This window comes from Peromyscus maniculatus, chromosome 4, assembly GCF_049852395.1.
Source record: "Peromyscus maniculatus bairdii isolate BWxNUB_F1_BW_parent chromosome 4, HU_Pman_BW_mat_3.1, whole genome shotgun sequence".
Classification (NCBI taxonomy): domain Eukaryota; kingdom Metazoa; phylum Chordata; class Mammalia; order Rodentia; family Cricetidae; genus Peromyscus; species Peromyscus maniculatus.
The window spans coordinates 109,356,119-109,374,249 of NC_134855.1; the positions used below are offsets into that span (position 1 = coordinate 109,356,119).

Below are 18,131 nucleotides of genomic sequence, written 5' to 3' on the forward strand. Positions count from 1 at the left end.
AAAGTGAGTCATGGCACACATGTCAATTTTCTTTATTGACAAAAATCATTCCATCTATTCCTCCGATAGGTCAGTGTGCTTCTGAGAATCTTAATATTTCAAAAAGGTAACTAAAATGAACCTTGAAAACATCATTGGTAAGTCAAACAAACCAGTCCCAAACTGCCACCTAGTATATGACTCCATTTATATGAAAGACTGAGAACAGAAATAGAAGACTGGCCATTGCTTAATGTAGAAAATATAGAGAATACCTAGAGGAATGCGGCTCCTTCTTAGTTCAATGATAGTGTTCCCAAATTATGGTGATTAATGCCCAACTCTAGGAATAAACTAAAATCCAATGAACGTACATTTAAAGATTTTGCTTATTTGTGTATGTGTGCCTATCGTGTATGCAAGTGCCCCCCCAAAAAAACCCAGAAGGTGCTGAATGCCCTAGAACTATAGTTATATATTGTGAGCTGCCTGAGGTGGGGGCTGTTGGGTACACAGTGCAGGAGCACTAAAAATTCTTTTGGTTGTTTTAATTTTTTCCCCTCAAGACAGGGTTTCTCTGTGTAGTCCTAGCTGTCCTAGAACTCACTCTGTAGACCAGGTTGGCCTCAAACTTACAGAGATCCGCCTGCCTCTGCCTCCCAAGTGCTGGGATTAAAGGTGTGCACAATCACTGCCTGGTTTAAATTTTTATTTTATCTATGAGTATTTTGCTTGCATGTGTGTATGTGTACCACATATGTGCCTGCTGAAGTGAGGAGGCATCAGATTCCCGGGAACTGGTGTTATAGATGGTTGTGTCACTGTGTGGCACTAGAAACTGAACCTGGGTCCTCTAAAAAAGAGCAGGTGCTCTTAATGGCGAGGCCATCTTTCCAGCCTAGAATTGAATCATACATTTAAATAAACAGACTATGAAGGTTTAAATTTTATTTTACAAAATAAATTTATTTGAATAAAGTTATTCAAAAGAGGGGGTGAAGAAGAGACTTTAAAACAACTATTAGAAATGATACATATAGAACCTCCTAAAAAGATGAAAAAGTGTAAAATGAAGTTAAGTAGGAACAATTTTCAGCCCTCTGATCAGGCACATCTTGGCAGCCTGGCAGGCAAAGCTAGTTGTATATTTGCAAAGGCTATCTGTTCTGTGTTCATTCCTTCCAATGTATTAGCCCTCATATAGTAACAATTAATTATTAGGACAGTACTTTGTTAAGAGAACTAAATTACATTCACAGTAACTCGATTATTTAATTGTAATTACTTCCATCTGAGGCTAAGAACACAGTTAATAAGTAAGTCCAAAATTTGTTCAACTACCATATGCTGTATCACTCTGCTTTTTTCTGTTTTCAACAACATAAAAATCCATGGAATTTACTGTGAAAAAAATGTGTAAGTTTGATGTTTAGGAGAGCTGGGAGTTAGCTAATAAAAGTCTAATGCAAGCTCTACTTGATTTCATTGCACTTATAGGAAGTTAGCCTGTGGAAAGTATTGAAATGCCAAAGAAGTTCCCGTTTAAGTTTTACAGGGACTTTTCAGTCAGATCATATGAAAAATGTCAGAAAAAGAATATTAAAATGACAACTGGCAAATCTAATAAATATTGAATTAAACTGTAACTTAGTGACTCATAAAGGAGTTATCCATTTATAAATTCAGATTAGATGCTACCTGGCATATAAAAGATGATAAATGAGACATGAATAAAGATAGTAAACTCAAGTAGAATGTTCAATGGAGCAACGGGACCATTCTGTTTTATATTAATTCATTAAAACTTATGAATAGCTTATGTATTTATTGTGTATGGGAGGAAGCACATGTACCCTGGAGTGTGTATCAGGGTCAGAGGACAAGTTGAAGCAGTTGGGTCTCTTTACCATGCGGGTTCTGGGGATCGACTTCAAGTCACAAGGCTTGGTGGCAAGTACCCTTACCTGCTAAGTCATCTCACTGGCCCAATTGACATATCTAACTTAAAAACATAAAAAATTACACTTAGTTTTTGTAAAATGTACCAGCTTTGTGGACTCCAAAGAATTTATAGACCTCCTGACCATAAAAAATAACAGGAGGACAGGCAGAGACTGGACGGTGAGCCCACACCTTGTGGGCTCTGGTTGCACTAAAGGAGACACGAGGTTGCAAGGACATGAGGCAACAAAGTGGTGACACAATTTCCCAGAAAGGAAGTGTGTCTTATCTAAAGCCATGCAGTGAGCCCTCTGCTCAGTGCCTAGGCACAGTGACTTGTGCACCAGGCTAGTCTAAAGCAACTGTTGAACTCAGCAAGTAGAAAGTTCCTTTTCTGTACTAAATCACTTTGGCTGAGATGAGGAATAATGATTACCTGTAACACTTAGATCACCTGATTAAAAACAATTATGCTGACTTCATCTATGGGCTTAAGTGAGGGGATGTTTTGTTTTTCTTTACTGTGCTAGGGATGGAACAGGGCCTCCTACATGTTAAACAAGTGCTCTACTATTAATACTCCCCAGCTCTTATATATAGTCCTTTTTTTTTTCAATTTTAAAAATTAAAATATAATTACATTATTTCTCCCTCCATCTTCACTCTACACACCAATGGCCTCTGTTTCCTTTGATTTTACACACACACACACACACACACACACTTGCTGAGTTGCTTGTATATATATGATTTCAGGGCTGACCATTTGGTATTGGATAGCCAATTAGGGGGCTCATCCCAGGGAGACTCATTCTTCCTCCCTCAGCAGTGATTAGAGGCTGCCCCCTTTCATATGTTAGCTTGTCTATGGTGTCATATTGTTCAGGTCTTGTTAAGGCAGCCACACTGTTCAGGTATCATGAGTATAGCATCCCTATCATTTTTAGGAGTCACAACTCTGCAGCCTGCTGATCCTCCAGCTCTTCAAATCCCCCTGGCCCTCTTGCATGAGATCACCGGAGCCTCAGGTACTGGAGTTTGTTGCAGATGTATCACCTGTTCTCCACTACCAGTTCTCTGAACTGTGATCAGTGGTGGCTTTCGGAGTGGTCTCCCTCTGTCTGCAGTCTTTTAAGGCATCCCTTTATAATGGCATGCTTCACTTTTAGGGGACCACACTAACAATAAGGTAAACAGTACAGCACAGCAAAGGCTCAACTATGGAGAAACCACACTAGCACATACTTTCAATGACCTTCTCAAACAGTATAATTAGAGACTGTCTAGAGAAGGTTACTAAACTAAGAACCCTGACCTGTTTAATTTTCCTTTGAAATCAAGACTACTTTCCTGAGAACAAGGATTCAGGAAATAAATAAAAACAAAAGGTTAAATAAGGTAAATTGGAGCAGAATAAAACTAGTGAGGCTTCCTCAGCATTAAAGGAATTTATTAAAGGAATATGAAGTTAAGTATCAGGAGATGCTGGGCAGGTGGTGGCGGCGCACACCTTTAGTGCCAACACTCTGGAGGCAGACAGATCTCTGTGAGTTAGCTAGAGGCCAGCCTGGTCTATACAGAGCAAGTTCCAGGGCAGTCAGGGCTGTTACACAAAGAAACCCTGTCTAGAAACAAACAAACAAAAAAACAAAAAATAAATAAATAAATAAATAAAAAGTATCAAGAGGAATGATCAAAGAACTCTTTAGCATAAATTAAAAAAAATTTTTTTTTTCCTGAGACAGGGTTTCAGTTCACTGTGTAGCCCTGGCTGTCCTGGAACTCAGAGATCTGACTGCCTCTCCTGAGTGCTTGGATTAAAAGTGTGTGCTACCCAGCTCATATAAAAATATAAATAAAAATATTAGTAAAAGAATAATCTCCGCTTTAAAAATTTAAGTGTGTAATCTTCATTTTCTTTAACCTATACACAATTTAATAAAAACACAGTATTTTAGGAGAAAAAGAATATAAAACATTACAAAATATGTCCTATGGCTTTTATTTCTATGTTTATAGAAGATATGCACCTCACAGATCTGACTAGTCAAGCTCTTTGTACATAACAGATTTAAACCAAATTAAAATGAGGAAACAAACTAGCTAGAAACTTTGGATCAGATTACATTCAAGCTAGCAGGCCTCCAATAGTCCAAGTCTTAGAGTACTTGAGGATTTGGAATCACTTCATAATATTTCCAAGAAATCATATAAACTGGACTAGTGAAGTTCTTCAGTATTATACTTAAAAAAAACTATTGGGGAAGCAGAGACTTTTGTAGCCCAACTAGCTGTAGATTAAAGGTTTAATTCTCTAAAAATAAAATCTTGCTTAGGAAATAAGTAGGTCTGGAAGACATGTTTAATCCCAAGTGTGTAGAATAAAAGTTTTAATTTTTTCTTTAAAAAAAAAAAAAGAAGAAAAAGAAGGAGGAGGAGGAAAAGAGGAAGGAGGAGGAGGAGAAATAAGTAGGCCTAGAAAGATATGCGAGTATCACTGTTTTTCATGATCGGGGAAATAAATTTTTAAAAAATGTCATCTGTGGTGTTTATTTCTTCATCTGTTTTTGATTCCAGATTCATTATTTCTTGGGAACTTAGTAACGTTCACACACAGAGCAGCCCATGAAGAATGAGTGGAATGGGTGGGCATTCAGTTGCATCTGAGGAAGGACTGGGTCAAATCAACTTCTGGGAATTCCGGACTTTGTATCCTAACGTAGTAGGCTTTCCTTCCATTGCTTGATTAAAAAAGGCTTTCATATATTTCCACCTTTAGCTTGCAGAGGTATTAGAGTGTGTGTCAATTCTAAGAGAAATAATTCACATCTTCATATGGTACTCAAACAAAGGCTGCACCACTAAGACAAAAGATTAAATCCTCAAGTCAAACAATTCAATTCCCTTCCTTATCTGATTAAACTTATTTTCTACCAACCATACACTAGTATAAAATTACAGTGGCAGTCTCTCATGTAATGTGAATTTTATGGTTACCCTAAAAGCCCTTCGATGAGATAAAGATCTTACAGAATTCTTGCTAACAAATGTAGAAGAGACAGCAGAGTAAGAAAAGTCATCATTACACCACAGTTATATTGTGGGTATCACACTGGTCTTTTAGCAACACCAGGAGTGGGGTAGACAGGTACATAAAGCCTCTACGTGTGATACAGTGTTGAGTGTGATTCAGAGAACAGCAACAAACTGCACCACATGACGAAGAAGCAGACAAAGCTCAAATGTGAGAGTCACAGGACCAGGACCCACCCAGCTCCTGTGATGAGTTCATAACATCAAACAAAAAGAAGAGGAACTGCCCCAAATAAAAAGAGACAGACAGAATGACCTGGACTTACCTTTAAAATATCTCAGCAAGGGAAAGTGAAAGAGAAAAGGCTAAGAGAAACAATTGTGACAACCCCTAACTCAGTGTTTCTCAACCTTCCTAATGCTGCGACCCGTTAATTTAGTTTCACATGCTGTGGTGACCCCCAACCACAAAATTGTTTTCATTGCTACTTAATAACTATAATTTTGCCACTGTTATGAATTGTAATGTAAATATCTGTGTTTTCCGATGGTCTTAGGTCACAGGGATCATTTGACCCACAAAGGGGTCTCCACCACTGCTGGAACCGCTGAGATGGTATATGGGAGCACTCATACTACTGAGTATGTTTACAGCTCTTCCTAACAAAACCTAAGCCCCTTGCAAACAGAAGTTTGAAAAGCAGCACAGTTGAGCTGGCTGTGCTGGCCCAGGCCTGCAATCCCAGCACTCAGGAAGCAAAGACAGGCGGAGCTCTGTTGAGTTCGAGGCCAGCCTGGTCTATGCAGCAAGTTCCAAGCCAGCAGGCTACAGGGTGAGACTTTACTTCAAACAACAACAACAAAACAAAACAAAATAAAAGCAACAACAACGAAAAAAGCAAAGTAAGATAGTTGAGTCTAACAAATAATATTAATTTCAGGCAGAAAATATAGAACCCATGGCTAAAAGCCACCTTACTGGTTTTTCAGTGTGTAGAAGTAGGCTGTTATATGTGGAATACCCTTTTCTCTTTGAATAAAACAGCCACATAGCTATAGAACACAATACTGTTTTATACCTGAAATACATTCTTTTACTGAAAAATCTGTAACATAGAACAAGCAGTTTTACAGAACACACACACACACACACACACACACACACACACACACACACACACACACACACGCCAAGAAGAGGCGGAGTCTCCAAATACAAACATACATACATCCTTTTATGAAGGCAGCTGTCCACTCCTCAGAACTGTCAAGCTTTCACAGAACTGAGTTGTAAATGGATGGTGTCAGTGAATTGAAACAGAGAACTGAGACACACAAGATAGAAGTCACAGCCACATTCCAGAACTGAATGATGCTTTTCCTCTTGTTTACATTCGATTACTTCACATCTTCTTTGAGATAGTATCTTAACACACAACATTCGCAACATATTCCACACATGGTGCTGACTAAGGGTCTATGGAGTTCGCTTTGTAAATTCTCTTCCCAGGAGAAAAGTAAAGCAGAAAGAAAGAAAAAAAAAATCAATAGCCTTCCAGAAGTAGCTTCAAAGCACAAAACATTCTGCTTCTAATCAGAACAATGGTTTTGTAGTTCTGGGGATTGTTTAGGCAAGTGTCCCACCACATATAAATATATCTCCAGTCCTATAGAACTGATTTAACCCCTCCCCTTTTAAAAGAGCTATTTCCTTCTGAAAATCTATAGAAAAAAATTCTACAGGATTGGAGAGATGGTGCAGTGCATGGTTAAGATCAATGGCTGTTCTTCTATAGTACCTGGGTTTGATTCCCAGCACCTATATGGCAGCTCACAACTGTAACTGTTCCAGGGACTATGATAACTTACTTCTGTTTTCTGTGGGCACTGCATGTAGGTGGTGCACAGATACTCACACAGGCAAAAAAATCCATACACATAAACACTTTAAGAAACTACAACCAGGTGTGGTAACTCATACCTGTAAGTCGAATAAAAGGTGTGCCGCAAGTTGAGGCTTGAGCTACAGAGTGAATTCAAGGTAAGTGCTGGTTATAGAGTAACCTTCTCTCTTAAACAGAGGTTAAGTCTAGTAGTACATGTCTGTAATCCTAATTCTTGGCAGGCAGAGGTAGAAGGGCTGGTGCATGTTCAAGACTAGCCTGAGCTATATAGCCAGACCCTATCTCAAGGCTAGAGAGATGGCTCGGTGGTTTAGAACATGTTCTTACAGAGAACCTGGGTTGTGTTCCCAAACACCCCTATGGCAGCTAACAACAGTCTGTAACTCTAGTTCCAGAGGATCCAATATCTTTTCTGACCTTTGCAGGCTCCTGCATGCATGTGCTACACACATATATTCAGGCATACACATGAAATATTTTAAAAATCAAATAAATGCAACAATGAAACAAACATCCCTAGATATTCTCTGCAAGGCCTTTTTAATAGCTCTGAAGACCTGTTAGAAACTTGTTAACATGTTCTCATGGGCAAGCAACTCCAACTATGAAACAAATTCATCCACCCAGCACTCAGGATCTTACACGAATTGACCCAGACTTGAACCTTATTCTCCTGCACTATTCTTCAAATACTACATTGTAGTCAGAAGCATCATTTGTGGTTCCTTAAAGATGCCTTCCTATCTTTGTTTTTGATTACTTCTATGATCTGCACAACCTGAGCATCCCCAATCACTTGATAAAAATCTGTCACCTTTCATGTTCTGTCTTAAACAGTTCTCTCCCTGCATACGTATCTGCCTGATTCCCTAATCCTCCCTATGAAGTCCAGTCGTCTTTCCGTCCTTCTGTCCTTTCCCCACCTTTACTGGTCTGCCGGATACCTGTCTATTCTGAGGTTCTGTGTGACACAGCATTGACAGTACAAATTATCAAGGAAGTTGTTATGTTCTCATGGCATAAATAGTGAAATGGTGGGGAAAAAAGTCTGTCCCAGAAACTTAAATGTGACCTTAGAACAAAGGTCTTTGCAGCTGTAATGAGGGATCTGGAGCTGGTTGTGGTAGTTTAAATCCCAGAAACTGCGAAGTGGAAACAGGAGAATCAGTGCAATTCAGGCCAGCCTGGTCTACACAGCAGTTCTAGGCCAGCTGGGGCTGCAAAGCAATTCTGTCTCAAAAACCAAAGAGAAGTTAAGGGTTCTGAGACTAGATCTGTTTAGACTGTGTAGATTATACATCTGTTGACAAGAGTTTTCTGAGGAAAATCTAGAAAAGTTAGGAAGGATTCTGTAGGGGAACTGGGGGAGCTCAGTAGTCTTGCTGTCACCCTGATTTCTACCTTCTGGACTTCAGAACTGTGACAGTGTACTTCTGCTGCTAGAAGCATCACCTCTGCAGTCATGTTAAGGTGACTCCAGAGAACCCCACGATTCTCTTTGTCCCATTTCCATTGTCATCACTTTTACTCACGCCTTTTGCCTGTTGCAGTAGTTCTGCAGCTGGTCTTTGCACAGGACTCTGAACTTCCTTCACCCACTGCAATGCACCTGGATACTCTCCTGAAGTTGCCAGCATAAACTCTGGTAAGTGATGGGCTATACAGATGTCTGTTCTGGCCCCTGAGTGTTAAACTCAAGAAATTACTTCTTTGGGGGCTGGAGAGATGGCTCAGTGGATAAGAGCACTGGCTACTTTTTCGGGACCCCTGTTCAATTCCCAGCACCCACATGGCTCACAACTACTTGTAACTCCAGTTTCAGGGAATCTGACACCTTTACACAGACATACATGCAGACGAAACACCAATGCACATGAAATAAAAGTAAATTACTTTTTTTAAAAGAAATTACTTCTTTGATCTTTAATTTTATCATCCATGAACTATTTTCAGCATAGTTGTAAAGAGGAAATAAGTAATGCCTGTTATGCTATAGACATACAATATTTTCAGTGCAGGCTAATTCATGTAAAAGTTAGCTGTAGCTATTGATATTGCTTTGTCATTTAAAGAAAAAAAATCTTAAAAGTTTCCTTCTGGACCAGATGTGATTGTGTATACCTTCAATCCCAGTACCTGGGAGGCACTGAGTTTGAGGTCAGCCTAGTCTACATCTACAAAGAGAGTTCTAGGACATCCAGAACTACATAGTGAGAGCCTGTCTCAATAAAAATATATATATTACTTTTGACTTGTTTTCATAGACAAAATTGAAAAGCCAAAAGACTGAAGAATTTTTTTTTTTTTTAAATTTTCCAGACAGCATTTCTCTGTGTAGCCTTGGCTGTCCTGGAACTCAATCTGTAGACCAGGCTGGTCTTGAACTCAGAGAGATCTGCCTGCCTCTGCCTCCTGAGTGCTGAGATTAAAGGTGTGCAGCACCACCACCCGCCTAGCAAATTGAAGAAACTTCAATTATAGCCATGTACACGATTCAGTTCAAGCTGCAGAAACTAGATCCTATTTTAAGTTTAAAGCACAAAATATAATTTCACATGCTCAGATTTAAGAGAGAATAAGGAAGAAATGTAGGTAGTTCATAATGGTTTTGGTTTGCTTAGATGAATTTAACAAACAGGTAATACAAAACCATTCAATCTCCAAATTAAAAAAAAAAATTAAGGCAACATGCTAACTATTATAAGAAAGTTTTTTTCTGTCTAAGGTAGTTGCCCCAAAACATTCCATAAACCTCCACATGATAAAACTTTTTGTTTTAAAACAAACAAACATGCCAGGTAGTGGTGGGCCATGCCTTTAATTCAAGTACTCAGGAGGCAAAGCCAGGTGGATCTCTGTGAGTTCGAGGCCAGTGTGGTCTACAGAGTGAGATCCAGGACAGGCACCCAAACTACAGAGAAACCCTGTCTTGAAAGAAAAAAAAAAACCCAACCAACCAAACAAACAAACAAACCAACAAACAAACTTTTGTTTCATACAATCTCCCCCACCACACCCTTGCAATTCCAGAACTTGATGGTTTGAAGTGTTGACCCCTTTCTCCTTTCCATCATTTCCTTTGCACCAATTTTAAAACTAGCCAGTCACTAAAGACTGAAGTCTGGGGGCTGGAGAGATGGCTCAGAGGTTAAGAGCACTGACTGTTCTTCCAGAGGTCCTGAGTTCAATTCCCAGCAGCCACATGGTGGCTCACAACCATCTGTAGTGAGATCTGGCTCCCTCTTCTGGCCTGCAGGGATACATGCAAACGGAACACTGTATACATAATAAATAAATAAATCTTTAAAAAAAAAAAAAGACTGCAGTCTGAATGAGAATATTAATGTTGAGAATACAAAGATACCATCATAAGATGAGATGCATGCTCATACTGGCAGTACCACACTTATTCTTTTGCTCTTAATTAAACTAATAGATTAAATTTGCTAAAAGAAGTAAGGAACTGCTTCATACAAGCACCTGTCTAGTTAGGAAAACATTGTAAATTAAATGAGACAAATTTTAAGACAACATATAGAATTAGCCCTTTACTGAGGCCTATGGTTCATAAAGCAAATTTTATAAATAAGATAAAAAACTTTACTAATCCAGTGACCCAAATTTTCTAAGATAAAAATGAAAATAACATGCAAACTTCATTTTAAGGGATGCTAATAAATGAAAACAGGTAAATTGGAGGAAGTACCAATATAAAGGCATTCACTTTTATTAACAAGCAATTCTTCTATCCTTAACATTAAATTCATAAAAATTCAGGTTGCATTAAACTTTCCCACAGTAATTCATAACACAGGGTTCATTTGCAATACTAAATGGCTTCCTTTCCCTTGTCACTGTGGGCTGACTTCAACTCCATAGAGGGAGGCCTGGAGCAACTAACTCTTTGGCATGACTGTCCTTAGGGTAGATGGAAGGCCCAGGCTGGCTTTCCAAGATTGGCCAACCCAAAATGAGGCCACTGGCCAGCTATTCATGGGCCAGCTGGCATGGAACAAAGTGTCTAGTTCTTACCTCCAGAGCAGAGAAGGTTTATCCAGCTGGATTTCAAAGGATGGCACTAACTGGAATGCTCACAATTCCTTTTCAACCATCTGGCATTCTTTTAAAACCCTCAATTTACACAGCGTCACATTTTGAGGTCTGAAATGCTCAGATTATAAGAGTTCCCATTATGCATCTAGATAAGAAAGTAGAGTAACTGCCAAATTAATTCAAGAAACAATTTCTAAAACTAAAAATTACCCTCAGTTTTAGCTTTAAAAAGCCCACGGTTGTTAAGTAAATTTCCAAAATAAAAAAATCAAGACAAATAAGAAAATAAACTAAACAACAACAAAACAGCTTAACACATAGAAACACATTTGTTAAGTCTTTCTAGTGGGATTTATACAGCTTGTCTATATCCTTCATGTGGTTCTCAAAGGAGGTTGAACGGCTACATGCACTGCCTGCCTAGCTTACTAGCAGGTCAGTTACCTGGGGGAAAAAAATCAGTTTGGCAGGTATCTAGCACACAAACACATATCTGAGGGTGGTTTTCTATAATCCTAGCACTTCCAGAGGTAGAGCCTTGAGGATCAGGAGTTCAAGGTCATCTTCAGCTCCTAGTTAACTAAGTTCAAGGCTTGCCCGAATTACATGAAATATTGTCTTAAATAACCAAAATAAATAAGTAAAGCTGTTTGATGGATGACAAACTGGGCATTTGAAAGGTTGTTTTTTGTTTGTTTGTTTGTTTTCAAGATAGGATCTCTCTGTGCAGCTTTAGCTGGCCTGGAACTTGTTCTGTAGATCAGGGTGGCCTCTAGACCACCTGTCTCTGCCTCCTGAGTGCTGGGATTAAAGGCGTGCGCCACTGCCACTACCCTGGCTAGAATTTGAAAGTTTTAGCATACAACTATAATCTTACCACACAGGTGATGACATAGGTCTGTAAAGCTGGAGGCCAGCCTGGCTGACATAGGGAGATCCAGGCCAACCGGAGCTACACAATAGTGAAACTGACTCAAGAAGGAAAACGAAATTAGTAAATAAGAGAACAACATGGAGTAACTTGAAGAAGGAACCTTTGAGCCAAATAAACAAATAGGACTTGGCTCAAAACTAAACCATTTTATCAAATGACCAATTTACCAAACTGCTAAGAAGTGGTATCAACTGCTCATTTGTCAACAACTGTAGGTTTTTTTGGTTTTTTCAGACAGACTTTCTCTATGTAATAGCCTTCCTTGGAACTCTCTTTATAGACCAGGTTGGCCTGAAACTCACAGAGATACCCACTTGGCCAAACAGATCATTTTACTAATCTATCACATGATATAATCTGGGGAACAAATGGGCACGAAATGGGGGAGGGAGGAAGAAGAGGAAAGAAAAAAACTAACAAACAGATCGTATTTATGAGCAATATATCTTCGAGACAAAAATATTAAAGAGAAGGCTGATGAGATGGTTCAGAGGGTAAGGTTGCTTGCCTACAAGCCTGATAACCTGAGTTCAATCCCCTGGGCCCTGTAAACTAGGCTGGCCTCAAACTCAGAGATTCCCCTGCCTCTGCCTCCCAGATGCTGGGATTAAAGGTTTTATACCATCACTGCCCAGCAACTTTTAGTGTAGAAAAAACTGAATAAAACAAAAATCATGATTTTCTTGTTAGAAAAATTTAAAGGCAAGAGCTACCTGACTAGGCTGAAAATTGACTTACAGAATAGATAAGGTTCTTGCCTTCCTGTTGCTGGCATTGTAGTGGGGCTAAGAGACAAAAAGTGTTAACAATACCAGTTAGGGGTGACAGGTCCTACATAAAGAGACAGGCAAAATGTATGTTTCTCACTTGAGACATTTAACTATCAGGTAAACAGGACAAACTGATGAGAGGCAAAAAAAAAAAAAAGTTTATTAAATTTGGTATTCTGTTTTTAAAGATGGACGTGAGAACATGCCTGTGAGCTGAGAGACCTGTGTACAGTTAATGATGCAAGAGAGAGGGCACAAATACAGGAACTGTGAGTAGTGAAGGGATATGAGACAAAGGATGGGGGAGGAAGGTGGTTTCTGGTATGAGGAAGACCAGAGTCCTAAGGACAGGTTTCCAGAGTTGGTGAGAGGAAGAGGAGGGGCTTCTGTCTGAGATCTTCTAAACCTTTAGAGTCTTAGGAAAGAGAGAGAGAGAAAGGGAAGGAGGGAGGCAGGCAGGAAGGGCTAAGTCATTCTTGAAAAATTAAAGTTCAGCCAGGTGTAGTGGCGCACAGCTTTAACCTGGCAGAGGCAGGCAGTTCTGAGTTGAAGGCCACACTAGTCTATAGAGAAACCCTGTCTCGAAAATAAACAAACAAACAAATTCTACGTTGTAAAACCCAAGCCTATCAAATTATAAAAGTTTACCTTCACTAATTTAAGGTCTTTTAAAAAACAACAACAACAACTTCTTAGTACTCCAAGGCAGGGCCATCTTTCCATTTGCATCCCTTTTTACCTGAGAAATGTTTTTATGTGACCTCAAGAATACAGGCATATAAAACTGGTTTAAAATCAAACCAAACATTTACTGATAATAAACTTAAAGCAATTTTATTTTAAAATAACTCTTTGGCATACACAATTTTACCACTTATTAAAGACAAGGGGCAAATCTGTGTATTGATATATGGACATGTTTGTTGACTTTTATAGAGAGAATTAAATTGTTGCTAAATATTTGATACTGCATAGAGCATCACTATTTTCAGAGTTGACTGATCTTTTGACTTTATAATGTCAATGATGAAATGCCACTTTATATCAATATATAGTACAAAATGGAAGAAGTATGTTTAGGACCTATGATGATTCATGTTGATTTTCAACTTGATGGGACTTAGAATAATCATAAAAACACACCTCTGGGTGTGTCTATAAAGGTGTCCCCTGCCCCTAAAAGGTTAGACTGAAGAGGAAAGACTGGGCTAGAAAAATAGTCCAGCAGTTGAGAGCACTGGCTGCTCTTTCAGAGGACTGGGGTTCAATCCCCAGCATCCACACGACCTCTCACAACTGTCTGCTACTCCAGTTTCAGAGAATCTGATGCTCTCCTCTGGTTTCCTCTGGCACCAGGCAAGCACGTTGGTACACAGACACACTTGCAGGGAAAACATCCATACATATAAAACAAAATAATAATTTTCCAAAAAAAGAGGGAAGCCCCTGAATGGGAACGGTGGTATCCTCAGATGCTGGAAGGAAATGGAGCATCAGCATGTATCATTCTCTACTTCTCCACCAGACACAATGCGACCAGAGCCTTATACTCCTGTCTTAGACTTCCCTACCATGACACCCTCATGCTGTCAGCCCAAACAGACCTTTAGTCATTTGTCAGGTATTTGTGTCACAGCAATGAGGAAAAATAACTAATACGAGGCCATTTCTGAAGTTGCTGGAAATCTAATCCCAAACCAAAATTCAAATAATGATTTTTTAAAAAGTGAAATTCAAGTTAGCAACTCAAACAGCTTTGTTTTGAGATAGAGTCTCACTATGTAACCCTGGCTGGTCTGGAACTCACTATATAGACCAGTTTGGCCTTGAACTCAGAGATCTATCTGCCTGTCACTGCCTCCTGAATATTCTATCCTGGTCTATATAGTGAGTTCCATGTGGTAAGATCCTCTCTTAAAAAAAAGAAAAAAGAATATTAAACACAGTGTTGTACATGCTAAGCAAATATGCACTATCCGTCAACGAAACTACACCTCCAGCCCCTTGAATTAATTTTTGACCATTGAACATTCAGAAACTTTTGATTGCTAATTACTTGTGACTCCCACATTCAGTTATGCAATCCCATCAATATTGGGTTGTGACCCATGGTTTAAGAAAAAAATGCATAAGGCAAGATTTTTTTTTTTTTTTTTTTTTTTTTTTTTTGGTTTTTCGAGACAGGGTTTCTCTGTGTAGTTTTGCGCCTTTCCTGGAGCTCACTTGGTAGCCCAGGCTGTCCTCGAACTCACAGCGATCCGCCTGGCTCTGCCTCCCGAGTGCTGGAATTAAAGGCGTGCGCCACCACTGCCCGGCTAAGAATTTTATTAAGAATAACAGATTGTCATCCAACCAGTGGAAAAATTCCTTCAAATTAAAAACAAATGTTTTAGGTAGGGAGTCTATACATAAACAGATGCTGTGGAGGTTAACATTTCATTTTGTACTAAAATTTTACTAGGAATGAAAATATATATGACTCAAAAATAAATAATCTTGAAGAGAATCTTAAAGAAAACTGAACCCACTCAATTATTCATATATAAACTCCTCAGTTTTTTTCCACCACCATTATTGTGAATCAAAAGATCATAACAAAAATATTTCCAAAATGTGCTTTTTCACTCTATAAAATTAGAAGGGTAAAAAAGAAACCAAAATATCATTATCCAACTAGAGTAATAACTATCTTATAAAATTAAAAAAAATCTATCTTAAAGCAAAATAACAAGATATAGCTTGCTTGTTTGTTTAAGACAAGGTCTCATTATGTAGTTCTGGCCTGGATATTCCGATATAGATCAGACTGGCCTTGAAATCACAGAGATCCTCCTGTCTCTTCCTCCCAAGTGATGGGATGAAAGGCCTTGGCCGCCACACACCTGGCTAGTACTAGCTCAATGACCTCTTTTTGGCTGTTTAAGTGAACAGGCAGAAGGTCCTTCAAGTCAAAGTCTACGGGACTCAGCAGTGCTTCCCACCCTCTTTGTGGGATGAAAACAATGAAAAAAAAATACAAGATGTTGTTTTCTGGTAGTCATGTAAGATGAGCTGTTGAGCTGGGCTGCACAACCAAACACACGAAAATTCAGATCAAAGCCAGGGTGCATGCCAGGATAATATGCAATAAAATCCTTTGCCAAAGCATTGGGGGGGAGGGGGCACTGGGCGACTGGACAAACAAGGAGGTGGAAAGAACCTGCTGGACCACCTCTCCCTAAGGCAGGGAGGCAAGAAACACAATCCACCTGTACTGAAGAGTGGGTAAAGCAGTGCCCTAGATACATGGGAGTATTCCTATAGATATGCATACAACGACCTAATATCAATCAACCAAGCCCCGAAAGCAATGTTCTGGATGTTGGCGTATCCCTGACACATAAATATATCACCACTAACCCCAAAAAACAATGTGTTCTAAATATACAGCGCCATGAATACAGACTCATACTTTCAATGAACAGACCCACTGGTTTTATAGCAAGAAACACCAAAAAAAAAAAAAAAAAAAATTGGGGGGGGGGAGAATAACACCAGGGACGGACGGGTAAAGATGTGAAGTTATCCTCACACTTCTTTTCCGTATGCCCTTTTAGACGATCTCATTTTACAGGACACACACCCCTTGGGTCTCCGGAGACAAAGCGGGGGTCATTAATTCTCTGGCCTGTGGGTGCACACACACGCCCCCCCCCCCCGCGACAGATGATGAGGTCGCCATATGACTTTCACTAGCAAATAAGCCAGTGCAGACCACTGCCTTGCACAGTGTGACAAGCAGGCACGAGACAAGCACCACAAAGGAAGGAGTGGCTCGGGACCAGAGAGAAACCCACTGCCACACACCGCGTCCCGGAGACAGCGCGGCGGTCTCTACCACCCAGCGGAGGCAGCGGCTACTCCATCCTCCGCCCATCCTGCCTCCCCCGCCCGGGCCCAGCCCGAGGTGACCTCCTGGTGACAGCCCGCGCCGCCCTTTGTGCGGGTGTGGGGGCACAGCCCCGCGGGCCCCCGGTCTCGGAGCCGGTGCGAGGCCGGCGCGCTGCCCTCAGCATCCCAGAGCCCGACCTGCGGAGCCTGAGCCTGAGCCTCCGCCTCCGCCGCGCGGCCCTCAGGCCCGCCCTCCCCTCACTCACCCGGGCGGTGGGCAGCAGGCGTGAGGGCTGCGGCGCCCCGGCGGCAGCTTTCGGGCGGGCGGCGAACTGGCAGCGAGCGGCGTCCGCCGAGTCCGAGCCGCTGAGCTGGCGGTGGCGACGGGGGAGAGCTGCGGCCCCGGCGAGGGGCGGGCCCGGCGGGGGAGGGGCGGGCGCCGCGCCTCTCATTCATGCCGCGGAGGCGGGGTGTGGGACCCGGATGCCCGGGCAGGCCCCGCCTCCGCGCTGAGGGCGCGCGGCTTCATTGTCTGCAATGCGCAGGCGCGGCGCTCCAGCGCGAGCCCAGGCTGCTTCCCTCCCCTGGAGGTAGGGTGGGTTTATGATGCTGAGCTACAAGGTTCTTATCTTCTCAGCTGTCTGGCGTTTTCCGAGTCTCTGAACATTTTTAACAGTTAAAAGAATGAGACTTGGCTTATGGCGTCGCATCCGGCCCAAGAGTCCTCAAAGGTGGGGTACCCCCAGTTAGAGGTTCCACTGCTGCAGACTCAGTACCTGCACGGACAGTATATTCAAAAAACAGTGCGTTCTTTTATTTAATTACCTTTAGTTATTTATTTATCTACCCATTACTCTCGGCCCCCAGCTCCTCTTTTACACCGTAGACAAGAAACTGACTCAGGACTGGGGGCAGTGAGCCCTTAGCAAGGCCTAAGTTCTAGCAGATCAGTGGCAGCATGCAGCCGGTCTCGTAGCCACCACAGCAGGGTGTGTGGGCACTCACTTCAGGCCTCCCTTATCTTACTCCCCATTTCCCCATCTGAGCTATTCCCCCACTCCCACCCCCACCCTACCCCGATCCTTCACATAAACAAACCATACATAGTTCGTGGCTTAATTCATCATGGAAGATGCCTAGCGGCCCATCCCTTCTGCTCTGACAAACCATAAACCTCCTAGGAAAGGGGAAGTAAGAAAGATCAGTGAATGTTAGATTACAAGCCCTCTACCCAACTTCCTCTCTCGCGGAATCAGGCCACACCTGCCTGCAATCTCCCCTCCCCTCCCCTCCCCTCCCCTCCCCTCCCTTCCCTCCTCCCACCCCCACTTTCCCTCCGCTGCCTCTGCTCTCAGGAGCCCTGCTGTGCCGTGTGTGGTCTTGCAGCTCTTCCTCTTCACTGTTGCTAGCATAAAGGCCTATCTAATTCCTTCACCTTGGCACATAAGCTAAGGCAGATTGTTACCCGAAGTTAGGGTCCAGTGTTGTTGGTCTCTTATCCAAGGAATTGAAATAAAAGCCCACACAGACGTGCAAAAGTAGCAAGAAAGCTTTATTTGAAGATAAGAAAGAACGAAAAAGAGCCGGGCGGGCGGTGGTGGTGCACGCCTTTAATTCCAGCACTTGGGAGGCAGAGGCCGGTGGATC

The 18,131-nt window shown here is 41.4% G+C and overlaps 1 protein-coding gene across 3 annotated transcripts in view; it reads right to left on the minus strand.

Moving 5' to 3' along the window:
• Rnf24 (ring finger protein 24) overlaps window positions 1-16,913 on the minus strand; it is a 63,220-nt gene extending 46,307 nt beyond the window's left edge. The window contains exon 1 of one of the 3 annotated variants that reach the window (XM_076570675.1): window positions 16,751-16,910. The gene's annotated coding sequence lies outside the window, so the exon portion shown is untranslated. Of the gene's footprint in view, window positions 1-10,889; window positions 12,484-16,750 lie in introns of those variants that run through there. The other 2 variants (XM_042276267.2, XM_076570674.1) reach the window with 2 other exon arrangements.
• Between the last annotated feature and the right edge of the window lie 1,218 nt (window positions 16,914-18,131).